Below are 13,697 nucleotides of genomic sequence, written 5' to 3' on the forward strand. Positions count from 1 at the left end.
CTCCCTAACCCTAAAGTCCACAATCACTCGCTAAGCTAAAACTATACTCCCCATCCCTAACTCTAAAATCCCCAATCACTTCCTAAACCTAAACTCCAATCCTATTCCTAACCCTAAAGTTCCTGATCTCTCTCTTAAAAAAAAACTCTAGTCCCCCTACCTAAATGTAAGCTCAATTGCACCCTAGCCCTAAACCCCCCTCTTATTCTTAAAAATAAAACTCCCTTGCCAGTCTCTGACACTAAAACTCCCCTCCTGTTCTCTAACCAGAAAATTCCCCTTCCATCACCTAAAACTAACTCAATTCCCCAAATGCAACCTGATACAATGGAATCTACACTCCCTCCCTACGACTGCTACCGTTATCTTGCTCAAACTCAAATAATGTGTTCAGATAAGGTGTGGCAGGTCACCTATCACTGCATAGCTGCAACACCTTATTCAAACACATACAGTATTCATATTCAAGTATAAGAGGGTGCCTATGCACCTACAAAGCATTCAAGTCCCAAGCTTCAAGACAGTGGTCTTTGAGCTCCCAGGACTTAAATATTTGTATTAGAACCAAGGGTTATGCTCGGGTAGGCTGTATGTAAAAGAGATATAATAAGAGGTTATATACTTTCCATAACATTCCATGGTTGTTGTCCATCTCGCCTACATTCTTGCAGGTTGGGTTTGGAGCCATACAGGGCTCCGACTCAGCCAAATACTAAAGCTTGAGAGCTTCCACCGGCTAGAGGCTAACCCCTATCCCATGATGCTGTGAGCCACATCCCCAGATCATGTTTGCAGTGAAAGATTTAGACTAACCCAAATAACTTGAGACAAAAAAACAGAAACTCCAAATCATCATAACTATGTACGTAAGTATGGAATTGTCCACCAGTTCCTACAGGAACACACGATGGAGGTAGGAGGGTGGAACGCAAGAATGTAGGCGAGATGGACAACAAACATGAACATTACAGTAAGTACAGAACTTCTTAATGTTATATTGTCCTATCTCGCCCTAATTCTTGAAGGTTGGAACAGCGTCCCTAGCACCTTTATCCCAGGGTGGCACAGGAAAAAATACTCTTTAATACAGTGGATCCAAAGGAAGACCTATTCCAGGAGGCCACATCTACTTTGTAATGAGTGATAAAGGTATGAGGTCTCACTCATGTGGCAGCTGCACAAATAGAGTCAATATGGAGTCTGGCCTGAAAAGATGAGAATGTTCTTGTGGAATGTCTTCTTATCTTCCCTGGTAGTTGTTTATTATTCTTACTGTTTGTTTGTGTCTTTCGGCTTTTCCCGGTTAGGGGTCGCCACAGCGGCACTCCGGTCCGCTAATGATTGGCAGTTGATTTTTACGTACTGGTTTGCCAGGCCTGAGGCACAACCTTCAATGAAGGTATGCCCATTCACGCATGTCTCCATGCAGAATACACTCTAGCTGAGAATCGAACCGGACAGCGTCTTACTGTGAGGCGACAACGCTACCGCAGCACCACCACAGAGGAAATGCAAATAGTTAGCCATTTTGACCCATCTTTCTTTTTGTCAGAAAAGACACAAAAACCTTGTCAGATTTCCTGAAGTCTTTTGTCCTATGCAGATAAAAACGTAACTGCCTATGCATGTCCAACTGATGCAATTTATACTCTGCCTTGTCACAGTAGTTTGGAAAAAAACACAGGCAATTCAATGGCTTCATTTGTATTATTCTCTGAAAAGACTTTTGGAAGGAACGAGGAATTAGTTCTCAAGGATACCCAATCCTTGTGAAAAATTATGTAAGGGGAACGAATAAACAGTGCTTCTAACTCTGACACCCTTCAGCAGAAGTTATGACTACTAGAAAAAAAAGTCTTCCACGACAAATACTTCAAATCACAAGCGGGTTCAAAGGGTGGGAAGACCAGTGTGTTTAGAACAAGACTGAGGTCCCAAGGGACTGGGGGTTCTCTGATTGGTGGTCTGAGTAGGAAAGTACCTTTGAGGAAAGCTTTACATAACCTATGAGACATAATAGGAATTCCCATTTCTCCAGTACGGAAATTAGACTTGGCTGCCAAATGAACTCTGATGGTAGCTGCTGCAGCTCCTTCATCAAAAAGTTTGGAAAGAAATTCTAGAATTGCAGTAATAGGAGCTGTAAAAAAGTTCTATGTTCTGTTCCACAACCCAGCATGAAAATCTTTTACACTTACTGGAATACAATCTCCTTGTGGACGGTTTATGGGAAGAGGCAAAGATATGACTCACTGCAGAGGAAAAGGAGTAACACCTGTCTAAGTGTGGAATTGGAGCAGCCATGCTGTCAACTTGAGGGTTTGGATGGACACATGGAACTCCTCTAAAGAGTGGGTCAAAAGGTCTGGAATTGGATCCAGAATCCAAGGTTCCCCCAACAGATGGGTCCGAAGGAAGACGAACCAAACTTGTTGAAGCCAGTAAGGAGCAGTGAGCAACAGAGTTCTCGTGAACGAGCTGGCTTTCTGCAGTACTTTGGGAATTAGAGGAAAGGAGGGAAGGCATAGAGTTTTCCCGAGGGCCAATCGTGAAGCAGTGCATCCCTTGGTGACTTCCACAGAGGAGGAATGAGGGGGAAGTAGTTGCTGCGTTTGGCATTCATGGAAGTGGTGAAAAGGTCGCAGCAAGGCTGGCCCCATTTCTGGAAGATCTTTTCCACAATTTCTCTCTTCAGGGATCACTCGTGAGGCAACAGAATAGCTCTGTTGAGTTTGTCCACTATAAAATTGGATTTCCCCGGGATGTGCATTGCTATCAGAAAGTGCTGAGAAGCGACCGTCCATTGCCAAACATGATGTGCCTAGACATAGTGGGTAGGATTTGGTTCCTCCTTGCTTGTTTATGTACTACACTGCTGACATGTTGTCTGTCTTAATTTCAACTGTCCCTATTGGTAGAGAGTCCTGAAATGCCTGCAACATATAGAGCACCACTTTCATCTCGAGAACATTGATGTGCAAGTGGCTTTCATCTTCTTACCATAGGCCTTGGACTGTCATTCCCAGATAATGCCCCCAACTTGATCTGGGACGTGTCCATGGTCAGAACTGCATTTGATTGAGGAAAGACAAGGGATCAGCTCTGATACAACTGGTCTGTCTGCAGCCACCAAAGGAGGTCTTTTTTGCAAGACTCCATGATGATAATCTGATGGGGAAAGAGGAAGATCCTGCATTGACCACTGAGCAAATAGTAACCACTGCAGAACCCTCATGTGTAGTCGTGCTAGGGGGAATCGGAAGAATAGCTGCTGCTATGGTACCCACAACTTGCAGCACATATATGGCCTGAACTTTCTTCTTTAACATTAAAATTCTGATTTGCTGATGAAGGGACTGTATTCTGTCTGAGGTAAGTTTTGCAGTCATATTTCATGAATCCAATTCTGTACCTAAGAAGGTAATATGCTGAGACAGCGACAAGAAAGATTTTTTTAAAGTTTACTGTGATGCCTAGTCTGTTGCAAATTGACAATGTTTCATCTCTTGTTTGTAATAGTAGATGCTTGGTGGTGGCGGTGAGAAGCCAATTGTCTAAGCATGGAAACACATGGAATCCCTGACATCTCAAGTGAGCCATGACCACTGTCATACATTTGGTAAACACTCTGGGGCTGTAGTGAGGCCAAAGGACAGGGCTCAGATTTGGTAATGACTGGCTTCCAGCCAAAAGCGTAAGTGTCTCCTGGATTGCCTGTCCGTCTTTATATGGTAGTACACAACCTGGAGATCTATTGAGCACATCCAATTGTCTTTCCCAATAAATGGAAATATAGACTACAGAGTTACCATCTGGAACTCTGACTTCTTCACTGCTTTATTTAGCTTGCTGAGATCAAGAATGGATCTGCTGTCCTCTATCTTTTCTGGCACTAAAAAAAATCTTGAGTAAGTTTTGGATCCCATTTGGTCTGCAGGGACCTCTTGGATGACTCTTTTTCTAGCAACAAGAGTATTTCTTGTGTTGCATAGTCCTTTTGACTGGGAGAAATGTCTGGTAAGGACTGGTTACCAGAGGGGGAATAGAAAATGGTATCTAATAGCCTCTGGATATAATTGTTTGTACCCATTTGTCTTGGGAGATTTCTTGCCAAGCGTTTGGGTACACTGTCAAACGACCCCTGACTACCTCCAGAGAAGAGCAGGTGGACCTCCTTACAGGAGAGATGGAAAGGCTTGTCAGAGAGCGTATCTCTGTTGCCCTGATTCTGCAGACCCCCTCTGTCTTGAGGTCAGCGTCTTCCATTATAATTTCCCCCTCTGCCCCTGGGGAAGAGTCACCACATGCATCAGAGAAACATTTTTGGGATTTGTGGAACTACATCTTTCTGCCCTTTTGAGCTTTGGGATAAGGTCTAGATGGGGCAGAAAAACGGACTCCAATGGCAGATAAGGTTTTCCCTTCCTGCTCGGACCTGGTCAAAGTATCTTTCACCTTTGGTCCAAAAAGGGATGAACCATCAAAGGGGACATTGGTGAAGGAAGACTTGAAGGGTTTGCAAAGTTGCAAAGGTCCATCCAGGAATGTATCCTCAGGAAAATTCCTGTTGCAGATGCTCTACCCGTTCCATCAAGCACATATGAAATCAGTCTCCTGAAGGAGTTTACGATGGAATTGAGGGTAAAGATCTGTGAGGATACTTTGTCTGTTCACCCCAAAGCTATGGTACCCTGAAGGGTATTTCCAAGTTCTTTGATGATATCCCTTTGAAGTTTCATAAAATGTGTAAGGTAATTCAGTGACCGTAGGGTGTAGGCCACTGAAGAAAATGCACATTTTCCATATCTGTCCATAGTTCTAAATTCTTTGTTAAGAGGATGAACAGATGAGGATGCCTCCAATAGCCCCTTCTTGGTGGCCGCTGCAACCACCATCGCATCAACAGGGACACCCTTAGTCAAAAATTGCTTCTCTGAGGGGGCAGTAATAATGTTGTTAGGCATCCTCAGAGCAGGCTCTACTGTATCAGGTGATGTCCAGGCCTTATGGGATATGACGCCTAACAGTTGGTCATACGGGGAAGTCACCCAGAAGGTGGAAGGGCGAGACCCAAAAGCCTCCAGGTACACTGATTCATCCCCTGAAGGGTTGGTGGGCATCCAGCCACCCCACTGTTTCAGGATCTCAAGGATGTCCACAAAGGAAACATCCTCAGAGGGGGACCATGGGGTGCTTCCGACTCATCGAAATCGGTATCAGAAGTGACAGACTCAGGGGAGTCTATGTACTTCCTCTTGCACAGTCTCTTCTGAGTGGTACTCTGGAGAAGTTTCAGAAGACACAATGCCACCTGCAGGGGCTTCCTGAGGTTCTGCGACTCTGCACTTGGGAGGCGGTGATGATGAGATAGACACTGGCACCTGGGAGGGATGAGAAGTTGGCTCCGAGAGTGGGACTCTCTGAGGAGACAGCACTGTCCTTGTTGACTCCCCTCCCCAGACCCAACTGTCGAGCATCGGCTCCTAGACTCCTTGACACTGGGAGGAGCTGAGGACATCAGAGCCAAAGTCAGAACCGAAGATTCCAAAGGTGGTCTCAGTGCCGATAGTTCCACTACTATCAGATCCAAGCTCTCTGGCTCCGAAGACTCCAGGGTGATCTGTGGAGGAATCGATGAAGCGAGTGTCGTATGAGATGGCTCCAGTTCCTTTGGGTCCAGAGACAACATTTTTGCCAGGGTTGATGTTCAAAGCAGTTTTTTCACCACCTGCTCCACATCTTTATCAGATAAACTCCTGGAGGAACAGGTGGACAAAGAAGGAGATCTACCTCTATCCAGAATAGGAGATCTCAGTGTTGGAGATATCAGCTCCAATAAAGGAGACCGACTCCTTGATACTTCTATCAGCTCCATGGACACTTCTGGTTCCGAAGCAGAAGTTCCAGGACTATTGAAGTCAAGAGCCCTCAGTTCCAATGACACAATCTTTTTTGGTGGCTCATAACTGGAGCTGTCATAGCCAGTCTTTTGGATGATTTAGACTGGGGTGAAGAAGGGGAGATTTGGAGCTCTGAGAGTGGTCTAAAGCTTCCTAAAAAGGCCCTTTCAATAAACCCCTTGCCATCAGTTTATTTCTATGCTCATGGAGCACCCTGCAGTGTGGCCATGGTGATGCAGCAGTTAGTGTTGCCTCCTCACAGCAAGAGGTTCTCCGGTTCGATTCTAGGCTGGGGTGCCTTCTGTGCGGAGTCTGCATGTCCTCCCTGTGGTTGCGTAGGTTTCCTCCAGGTGCTCCGGTTTCCTCCCACATCCCAAAGACATGCTGTAGGTGGACTGGACATTCCAAATTGGCCCTAGGTGTGAGTGCATGTTTGTGTGTGCCTTCTGTGGAAGGTTGGGCGCCGGGCTGACAACTCGACACTGTAAAACTCCACTGCCAATCATGAGCGGACAGGTGATCCGCTGAGGAAACCCCTAACGGGAAAAGCCAAAAGAAGAAGAAGAAGATGGAGCACCCTGCTACTGAACCCATGACATTATGGTGCAGGGATCCTGTAAATGGATGGCACCAAGCAACAGACACAACTTGTGTGCCCATCCATAAGAGACATTTTTGAGTGCATTTATCACACTTTTTGAACCTTGACTGTTCATGCTCCTTGGGTTCCTTTTCTTTATCCTTGTCTCTGAACATTATGCGGCTGATAACCAAGGGCGTAACTAATTAAAGACAGTTAAGCTAACTAGATCAACTACTATAAAGCGGGAAAAAACTACCTCTTTTTTTTTTTAACAAGAAGAAGCAGAAAGAAGGAAGAAGAAAAAGAAGAAGACAAATCCTCTAACCTAAACAGATTCTAACTTCTACACAGACAAAACACATAAAACACTGGGGAAGAAGCCCTCTAACTTAAATGGGCCGCAAGATCCTTCTAAGTTAAACGGAAACTCTCACCGGGTTGGGAAGGGGGTTTCTAACTAACTATGGTGATCTAACGCAGACAACATTAAAACTAACTCTCTAAAAAGGTGAAGGGAGTATAAAAGAGAAATTAGAGAGAAAATATACTGAAAAAACCCATACTTAGCCAATGAGCCAGCAGGAAAACCTCTCGATTGCTTGAGCGGCAAATGAGATCTGGGGATGTGGCCCAGGGCATTATGGGATAGGGGTTAGCCTCGAGCCAGTGGAAGCTCTTGAGCTTTAGTATTCGGCCGAGTCGGAGGCATGTACAGCGCCAAACCCAACCTGCAAGAATTACGGTGAGACAGGACAACATAACATCTTTTATTTTGTGGTAATTCAGAATTAGCAATTTATTATAGGTGAATATTAGACAAACTGCCTTGAAGATCTATTTTAAGCCTAGCTAATAACACTAGATCAGAATCAAACCTTGCACTTTATGCCTATGAGGCAAACTCCTTAACCATTATGCCAAACTTTCTCTTTACTTTACTGTTATAGTTGTACAGCCTACTTAGCTGATCTATTTCCATTAGAAGTCTAAAATGGTCATTATATTTGGGTCACAGCAAGATTGCATTTTTTTATTTTCTCATAAGGCAGTAGTTTCATTCATTGCTTTTGTACCTAAAAAGGTAATTTTAAAATGAACCTATACCTGAATGTCTAAACATCATCATCATCATCTTCTTTTGGCTGTTCCCTTTAAGGGTCGCCACAGCAGATCATCTGTTTCCATTTCTTCCTGTCCTCTGCATCTTGCTCTGCCACACCAACCACCTGCATGTTCTCTCTCACCACATCCATAAACCTTATCTTAGGCCTTCCTCTTTTCCTGTTTCCTGGTAGCTTCATCCTTAGCATCTTTTTCCAAATATACTCAGCATCCCTCCTTAGCACATGTCCAAACCAACGTAATCCTGCCTCTCTGGCTTTGTCTCCAAACCTTCCAATCTGGGCTGACCCTTTAATATACTTATTCCTAATCCTGTCCAGCCTCGTCATACCCAGTGCAAATCTTAACATCTTTAACTCTGCCACATCCAGCTCTAACTCCTGCCTTTTTGTCAATGCCACTGTCTCCAACCCATATAACATAGTTGGTCTCACTACCCTCTTGTAGACCTTCCCTTTCACTCTTACTGGTACGCGTCTGTCACAAATCACTCCTGACACTCTTCTCCACCAACTACATCTTGCCTGTTCTCTCTTCTTCACCTCTCTTCCACACTCACCGTTACTCTGAACTACTGATCCCAAGTATTTAAACTCATCCACCTTCACCACCTCTACTCCTTGCATCCTCATCACTCCTCTATCCTCCCTCTCATTCACAAACATATATTCTGTCGTAGTCCTGCTGACCTTCATTCCTCTTCTCTCTAGAGCATATTTCCATCTCTCCAGGGTCTCCTCCACCTGTTCCCTACTCTCACTACAGATCACAATGTCATCTGCAAACATCATAGTCCAAAGGGACTCCTGTCTGATGTCGTCTGTCAACCTGTCCATCACCATTGCAAATAAGAAAGGGCTCAGAGCTGATCCTTGATATAATCCCACCTCCACCTTAAACGCATCAGTCTCTTCCACCGCAGACCTCACCGCTATCACACTACCCCCGTATATATCCTGTACCACTCTTAGATACTTCTTTGACACTCCCGACTTCCTTATACAGTACCACAACTCCTCTCTAGGCACCCTATCATATGCTTTCTCTAAGTCTACAAAAACACAATGAAACTCCTTCTGACCTTCTCTGTACTTCTCCATCAACACTCTCAGAGCAAACATCGCATCTGTAGTGCTCTTTCCCGGCATGAAACCATACTGCTGATCACTAACCATCACATCCCTTCTTAACCTAGCTTTCACTACTCTTTCCCATAACATCATGCTGTGATGATCAATGTAATCCCTCTGTAGTTACTACAGCTTTGCATATCACCCTTATTCTTAAAAATCGGTACCAAAACACTTTTTCTTCATTCATCAGGCATCCTCTCACTTTGCAAAATTTCATTAAACAATCTGGTTAAAAACTCCACTGCCATTTCACCTAAACACCTCCATGCTTTCACAAGTATGTCATCTGGACCAATAGCCTTTCCATTCTTCATCCTCTACATAGCTATCCTTACTTCTTCCGTGCTAATCCATTGCACTTCATGATTCACTATCTGCACATCATCCAACCTTCTCTCCCTCTCATTCTCTTCATTCATCAACCCCTCAAAGTACTCTTTCCATCTGCTCAACACACTCTCCTCGCTTGTATGTTCCCTCATTATCCTTTATCACCTTTACCTGCTGCACAACGTCTAGCCAAAAAAACGTTTACTAGAAACATTTACTAGAAAATGTCACAATGTTTCAAAGATATGAGTCTGGAAGTTAGCTCAGAGGACTTAAAGCTCTGACTTGTCAATGATCTGCTTCCCATGCCATGATGGATGGCTTGATTTGATTGTCTTTGATTCTTTACCCCTTAATTTGTCAAATGAATAGCCTTTAGCAAATAATTTAACCAAACAGTGTTTTATGACAATTGGGAATGTGGGCTAAGGTGTTTAACAGTTTCCTGGATTGCATGCTTAGCAACAAGCTATGAACCAATATGACCCTCAGTATCCCTACATAGCCATTAAATCCTGTGGGGTGTTGATATTCAAAATGTACATAACCCTCTGCACTTTTTCCTTAAAACTCCCTATCATAAATCCAGAATAATCGCAACAAAAACCTCCACAGATTTCAACAAAATGTCTTCAGAATCTAAAAATCATAATGGTCTGCAACGCTATGGAAAGGATCATCATGGACCTCATAAATAAAGATATTGGGAACCTACAGACACTGGATCCTACCCAGTTCGGCTTTGTTAAGGGCAGATCCTGCCTCTTAAACCTGGTCGACTTCTTTGAAACAGTCTCCAAGGCCACTGACGAAGGGAAGGTGGTCCACACAGCCTACCTGGACCTCGCAAAAGCCTTCGATACAATACCCCACTCGGGCATTATAGATAAGCTTAAAAGCTTAAATATAAACCCCTATGTCACTCGATGGGTTGCAAACTGGCTCAAGGACAGAACTCACATGGTTAAAATTGCTGGAGCCATGTCAGACTCCAAACCAGTTACAAGTGGCGTCCCACAAGGCTCAGTCCTGGGACCTCTCTTGTTCGGTATATATTTCTCGGAGGTACAGGCCAACACGGAAGGACTGTGGCTGACCAAGTTCGCAGATGACTGCAAACTGGGTGCCATAATCGACTCTCCAGCCGACACAAGCATCCTCCAAAAGGGCCTCATAGAAACAGACAACTGGTGCCAGAGCCATGGCCTCAAGCTAAACGCCAAAAAGTGTATAGTCATCCCCTTTGACAAAAACAAAGTGCCCACAAATTACAACATAGGTGGTAATCCATTAAGTACAGAAGAAGTAATTAGGGACCTGGGGACCCAAGTTGATAGCAATCTCTCATTTGACAACCATGTGGCCAAAGTGGTTAGAAAAACATTTTATATAGCCCACCTAATCATGAAGGGATTCACATCTAGATTAGGGGAGGTCATCGTGCCTCTTTACTCATCCCTCATCAGGCCCATAATCGAGTACAATGCCCCTTTTGGGATGTACCTTACCAAACACCTGCAGAAACTGGAAAGACCCCAAAAGTACCTCACCAAGAGGATCAAAGGGCTCAAACAGATGCCATATGCTGCCCGGTTAAAGAAACTCCAGCTCTACTCAGTGGCATACTGCCTGCTCAGAGGCGACCTGTGCCTGACGTATAAAGCTATGTCCAACCCGGAATTAAGGGACATGCTGCACCTCAAAATCCAAATCCCATCGAGCTACACGCTCGAGAGACTTGAACCTCAGCACTGAAATAAACAGGACATGCTGGAGGGACAGATTCATAACCCAGAGTCTCCCTTCACTCTGGAATAAAATCCCAGTCCAGGTTAGGCAGAGTCCCTCATTGACTATCTTCAAGAGGAATCTTGATGAGTGGATGGGAGATCATAGGTTTACCCCGAGTATCACTTCTGTGTCACTGTTAAACAGAGGCACAGTATACTAACCTCGAAAAAGGGCATAGCAAAATTAATTTAAAATGGGTGGCGAAAGCCAAACATACTCTGGCTAGGCTTGTAAATGCCCTAGGGCAGATAGCCTAGTATGAACCTATGAACCTATAAGCCTTCACTAAAAGTTGCAAAAACACATATCCGCGATGTCAAACATTTCTATCAACAACAAATAATCTGAAATTTCATACAGACAGAGAATGTTGTTTAACTGTACTAAATTGTTCATTGTTTATTGCTTTACCAAGATCATTAGATATTACTGTATAATGCAGTTTGCTTGGTCTGCTCTGCTGTTAATGAACTGGTTGCTACACTAAAACTGCATGTGCTACGTAACATTCTTGTTTAAATATGCAGTGGCCTCCTAGTACAATTAAACACTGGTATACACGATTTTTTCTAGTATAACATCTTGACCCCAAATGCCTATTTACATCTTAAAGGGACAGTAACTGGCAACAGAGCAGATTTGGTTGGGTGAAGTGAAGAACGTACACATTAATCCACAGATAATGATTCATCACTGGAAATTATAGCATTTAGATGTCAGCAACCAAGTACAAAACTAACTAGCTATATGCAAGTCACAGGCACAGAAAAACAGAATCTATACGAAGGTCATTTATATCAACCTCCTCTACCTCTGCCCAACAGTATCCTCTAAGTTTAGGCTTTGCTCAAGCATATGAGATCTTGCAATGACATGGCTTAATTAAGTGTTATCCTCGACAAATGATGCACTCAAGACTTCAACAGGTGATTCACAGGTATGCTGCAGTGGTACAGAAATTGCATTGTTGTCTTACCAGCAAGAGGTTCTCTGGTTTGACTTTCAGCTGGTGTGTCTTCTGTGTGGAATCTGCATGTCCTCCTGCATCCATGTGGGTTTTTTCCTTGTGGTCCAGTTTTCTCCCACATTATAAACACATACATCTGGAACTTTTATCCCCAGGCCTTTGCTGAAAACTGGCTTTGTTCCATGTTGGACTTTCCCGGTAAACAAATGTGAAATAAGATAAATATGTAAGCAATCAGTCTGTAGGCCATTACAAGCCTAGTCAATAATCTATAGTCAGAAGTTCCTTCCTGCCACAAGTAGGGCAGTGCAAGAGTGACTAGCAGAGCTTTTGAGGTTAGCCATCCAAGTTAACCTTGAATTTGGAACTGCTCAGAGTCGGTAAGCATAATGATGCATTTAAACTATACTCAAGAGTAAAGTGTAATTTTATTTCTGAATATTCTTTTTGAATACTTTAATTATTTCATGGCTCATAGGTACAAAGTTCAATGATTTTTATAAATTATTTATTTATTTATTTTACATTTGTTAACTTGGTTAGTCTGGCTGAGCTTTTGGCTCGTGTTCAGCAGAGACCCGGGGAGAAAAGCTCCTCAGGACTAGAAAACAATTTATTAAATTTTAGTAACATAATAGTAACAATCAGCTATAGGATATTACAAGCAGAAACCTGGAGAGAAAAAAAAGCTCCTCAGGCAATTTAGTTAATAATTGGCAGACAAGTATGTGAGTTGTTACAAACAAGGTTTTAAACAATTAGCAGAAGAAAATATGACTAGTTACAATATTATTTAAGCTGCTTAGAGCAAAATGAGTTAATAGTTAGGCAGATGCTTATTTAAAGTGCGTAGGATCTAGTTGTATAGGAGTTTGGAAACAAGAAAGGAAAGTAAGAATGGCTAGTAGGAGATGTAGGGGAGGTAGAGTATAGGAGACAGACTAGACAGGTATGTTGTTTTGAGACTGTAAGAGTTAAGAATGGTTGGAGATAGAGGAAGGAGAGAGGTAGGAACAAGCAGAGGAATAGTGTTAGAGATTCATTAAGAGTGAGGTGGTGAAATAGGTGAAAGGATGGTGGTTTCAGGGTGGTTGGCTACAGTGGCAAGACCTCTTTGTTTTTAGGTATTTCCTTGTGGCTAATTTGAAACTTTTGCTATGCTGGAGGGATTTTATTTCCAAGGGGAGTTGGCTCCAGGATGTAGCTGGGTTACAGTTATAGAGAAGGCAGCCTGTTTTGATTATGGGTTTGTAGATGTCTAATAATTCTTGATTTGAGCTGCGTAGCATCCTAGTAGGGGAATATTTGGATATGATAGTGGAGAGGCTGGGGCAGAAGTAAGGTAGATAGAGGATAGAGTGGATTATTTGTAGTTGGTATAGTTGGAGCAGCTGAGGGATTTTAGCCAGTCTAGTTGCTGTAGTGCTAAGCAGTGGTGTGACTTGTAGGTCTGGTTAGCTGCAAAACTGGCGATCTTATTACAGGTAGTTTCAAGCTTGGAAATAAGTGTAGAATTTAGGTTTGTGAATATGTGGCAGCTGTACAGGAGTGTTGGGAGTAATAAAGCCTGGGAGAGAGTTATTTGGACAGTGTTAGTTAAGTATTTCTTGCTACGTAAAAGGTGTTCAAGTTTCTGATGAGTTCTTTTTACCGAGTTAGTAATATGGAGATCAAACTTAAGCTGATCATCTATTGTAACACCTAGCAATTTAGTACAGGATTCAGCTGAGATGATAGTATTGTTGCAGGATAAGATGGTAAATGTACTTTTGAGTGTGGTGATGTTTTTAGGGAAGAAGAGTAGGAGCTTAGTTTTTTTGGATTAAGTATTAGTTTGTTATCACTAAGCCAAGTCTCAATGGTGTGGAATT

The sequence above is a fragment of the Protopterus annectens genome, chromosome 2.part1, assembly GCF_019279795.1.
Source record: "Protopterus annectens isolate FY-2018-M chromosome 2.part1, PAN1.0, whole genome shotgun sequence".
Classification (NCBI taxonomy): domain Eukaryota; kingdom Metazoa; phylum Chordata; order Ceratodontiformes; family Protopteridae; genus Protopterus; species Protopterus annectens.